This window comes from Triticum dicoccoides, chromosome 7A (assembly GCF_002162155.2).
Source record: "Triticum dicoccoides isolate Atlit2015 ecotype Zavitan chromosome 7A, WEW_v2.0, whole genome shotgun sequence".
Taxonomy (NCBI): domain Eukaryota; kingdom Viridiplantae; phylum Streptophyta; class Magnoliopsida; order Poales; family Poaceae; genus Triticum; species Triticum dicoccoides.
The window spans coordinates 581,161,208-581,165,378 of NC_041392.1; positions in this window are offsets into that span (position 1 = coordinate 581,161,208).

Sequence of the window (4,171 nt, forward strand, 5' to 3'; positions counted from 1 at the left end):
ACTCCAACTCCATATATTCTGTCTCGGGGAGAAAAAATCAAGGAGAAAGTTTCATCGCGTTTCACGACACGGAGCCGCCGCCAAGCCCTAATCTCTCTTGGGAGGGCTGATCTGGAGTCTTCGGGGCTCGAGAGAGGGGGATTTGTCGTCGTCGTCATCATCAACCATCCTCCATCACCAATTTCATGATGCTCACCACCGTGCGTGAATAATTCCATCATAGGCTTGCTGGACGGTGATGGGTTGGATGAGATTTACCATGTAATCAAGTTAGTTTTGCTAGGGTTTGATCCCTAGTATCCACTATGTTCTGTGATTGATGTTGCTTTGACTTTGCTATGCTTAATGCTTGTCACTAGGGCCCGAGTGCCATGATTTCAGATATGAACCTATTATGTTTTCATGAATATATGTGTGTTGTTGATCCTATCTTGCAAGTCTATAGTCACCTATTATGTGTTATGATCCAGCAACCCCGAAGTGACAATAATCGGGATACTTCTCAGTGATGACCTTAGTTTGAGGAGTTCATGTATTCACTATGTGTTAATGCTTTGTTCCGGTTCTCTATTAAAAGGAGGCCTTAATATCCCTTAGTTTCCACTAGGACCCTGCTTCAACGGGAGGGTAGGACAAAAGATTTCATACAAGTTCTTTTCCATAAGCATGTATGACTATTTACGGAATACATGCCTACATTACATTGATGAATTGGAGCTAGTTCTATATCACCCTATGTTATAACTATTGCACGAGGAATCGCATCCGGCATAATTATCCATCACTGATCCATTGCCTACGAGCTTTTCACATATTGTTCTTCGCTTATTTACTTTTCCGTTGCTACTGTTACAACTACTACAAAAAACCCAAAAACATTTATCTTTACTTTTGCTACCGCTACTATTACTATTATACCACTTTTGCTACTAAACACCTTGCTGCAGATATTAAGTTATCCAGGTGTGGTTGAATTGACAACTCAACTGCTAATACTCAAGAATATTCTTTGGCTCCCCTTGTGTCGAATCAATAAATTTGGGTTGAATACTCTACCCTCGAAAGCTGTTGTGATCCCCTATACTTGTGGGTTATCACGTAGACACACTCTCCCCCCTCGTTGATATGCATCTCCATGGATAGATCATGTGTGCGTAGAATTTTTTGTTTTCCATGCAACGATTCCCAACACAAACAACATAGGGCACGGGGTCTAGAGAAACCATGTACCTGCACATCCAAAAGGACCACGTTAGTGTGTTTGATAGGACCTTTATCAATGGATACACAATGCTGCCACAGACGCGAAACATACACACGGATGGTCAGGTACTTGTTCCCCACAACAAGAGCCTGCAGATTAGTCATTGCCATCTACAAAAAAAGTATCAGCACCAAAACACAACACCACCATTAAACTCAGTAAATCTTTATGACATAAACTAAACCATGGAATAAAGCCAATCCCAGTACACGCGAACATTCAAAATATCACCCCCACCGCATGGGACGACATATGTATTCAGCAAACACTATATGTCAGCACCCAAAATATCATTCAACTCACAAAGGCATGGCAAAACCTACCAAAATGAAGACTACCATCATACACAAAACTAAGTCAGCCACGCGGCCCAGAAGACCTGAGGGAAAATAATGTTCTTGGTCTCAGAGCCGCATTTGCCATCAACATGTAATATAAGGATTTTCAAAGAATCCCTCAACGTAACACGAGACACTGCCACATACAGCTACCCATGCGTAAGAACAGGACCTTTAAGATATATACCAACAACAGACAAGGTCTAACCCTGGCTCTTATTAATTGTGATGGCATAGCACACATGAACAGGAAACTGGCGACGTCTAAGCACAAAGGGTGCATTTCCCTTCTTTGCCAACAATTCAATCCTGGGGATATAATAGTATCACCCACATGTAAGCCAGTCATAATGACAGCTTTAATAAGCCGACCACCTAATTCACAATTAGTCGTGTACCGTTACACAAACCGTTTGGCTGGCTCAGGTTTCTAAGAAGCGTAATCGGAACACCAACCTTAAGAGTCATCCTATGATTTGGGAAATTTATAATTTTAGTTGCATTCAGGTACTCAACTGGATAGTAAACATCTTTGTCCCTAACAGAATCTAAAGAATCGTCAATAGAATCAGCACTCAAATAGTCTCTGCTATCAGTAGGAACCAATGCAAGAATATGATCATTAATATCCTCAGCATGGTTGTTGGTAGGGGCTAAAATGGCTCTCTCTTGCAAGTAACCAGAGTTCAGGTAGTTATGCAAAAAAATCACCATACACAGAAGAAACAATAGCAGCTATTGGATCACCAGATGTACAAACCAATAGGTCATCCAGTATCTATATCCAAGAAGCCTCGACCTCATCGCCTCGCCTTGTGACAGGCAACTTCCCTTCCCCAAGATCTAGCACCCATCTGCTAAATAAGGCAACATCCTTCTGTGCCTGGGTATCCGCACCATGCACACCCAAGCGCATGTTAATAGAAAGCGACGGTTTTTGAACGGAATGCCACATTGGAGAATATGTGATTGCCGCATCAATGATCTGAGGACTAGTACCTCCCTCAATGACCGGTAAGATTTGTCTAAGGTCACCACCCAAGACCATCACTACTCCACCGAACGGAATATTTGCAACATCAAGATTAGCCACAGAGAGGACATCATGCAAAGTTCTATCTATAGCCTCAAAGCATTTCCTGTGTGTCATCAGCGCCTCGTCCCAAATAACAAGCAAGGATACCCTCAGCAACTTTCAAAGCTTAGAGCCTCTTTTAATATCACACTGTGTATTATCTTCAAGCAGAATAGGTATCTTAAAGCGAGAATGAGCAGTCCTCCCACCAGGCAACAACAGCGACATAATGCCCGACGACACAACAGTAAGCACTATCTTCCTCTCGCCCCTAAGGAAAGCACATATTGCACTCCACAGGTATGTCTTCCTAGTACCACCGTACCCAGAGACAAAAAAAGGCCCGGTCTCCCCGCCTGCACATACTCTACAATCGTCTTATAAGCAACCAATTGGTCCTCATTTAAACTATGAAATGTAACCAAGGACTATTTAGACAGAGCAATGCATCATAAGACAGTTCCTAACGAATTAGACGATTATCATCAGACTACTCATCTTCGCCAGAGCAAGACGGCAAGTTAAAACTTCTTATATCAGAACCATGTTTCAAGAAAACATCGGCCAACTCGTCAAGAAGCATATTTCTCAATCTTTCAGGCGGAACAACATAGTCTGGATTACCCAGGGCACGACACAACCCATGCTGGATATCATCATACATGCTAGCGCAGTAACGTTCAAAGAAACCCATCTCATCCTTGATAGAACAATGCATGCGCATAGTCACAAATAGCCGTCTAACTCGATGCCCAGGCCCCCAGACAATTGCTTCATGAATGCTATGTACCACTCGTTATCGTCTCCTAACAAACCACGCGAGGCACAAGCCTCTTTAAAGGTGTGATAAAGATGACCAACATATGTTCGGAGATCTTCGAAAGACCTAGCCCCCTTAACAATCATCAAAAGCATGCGCAAGTAATAAACTCACCACTCAAAGGATGTACATAATACACGCGGCCAATCTTTTCACCCCACTACTGGAATCTGGCATTTTGCCATCTGCCAGCTGACGACAAAGAGGCTCTTTGCCGACCGCTTCCACAAACCGGACGACAAATAAAGTGCAGATGGCAAAAATGCTATTTGTCATCAGCTTCTTCTTTGCAGTCGACCAGCTCACGGCAAAGAGCTAGAAGGCAGACGGCTAAGAGCCAGGTGGGTCCCATAGGGCACGACATGGCTTGGTCAGATTCTTTGCCGTCCGCTAGCGGACGGCAAAAGAGGTGACTACTTTGCTGTCTGCTGGCAGACGACAATGTTAGTCCTTACCGCCTACTTGCGGACGGCAAAGAGTAGATGTGGGCCAGCCCTAACGGTGGCCCTCTATGCCGTCTGTTAACACACGACAAAGTAGGCCCACTTAACGGGCCTAGCAGTCTCCCCCCCCCTCTCTCTCTTTCTCTCTCTCCCTCATGCGCGCCCGCCTCTCTCATCTGTCGCTGTCGCCGGCCATCCCCGCTCCATCGCCCCGCCGCCCTGCCGTGCCCC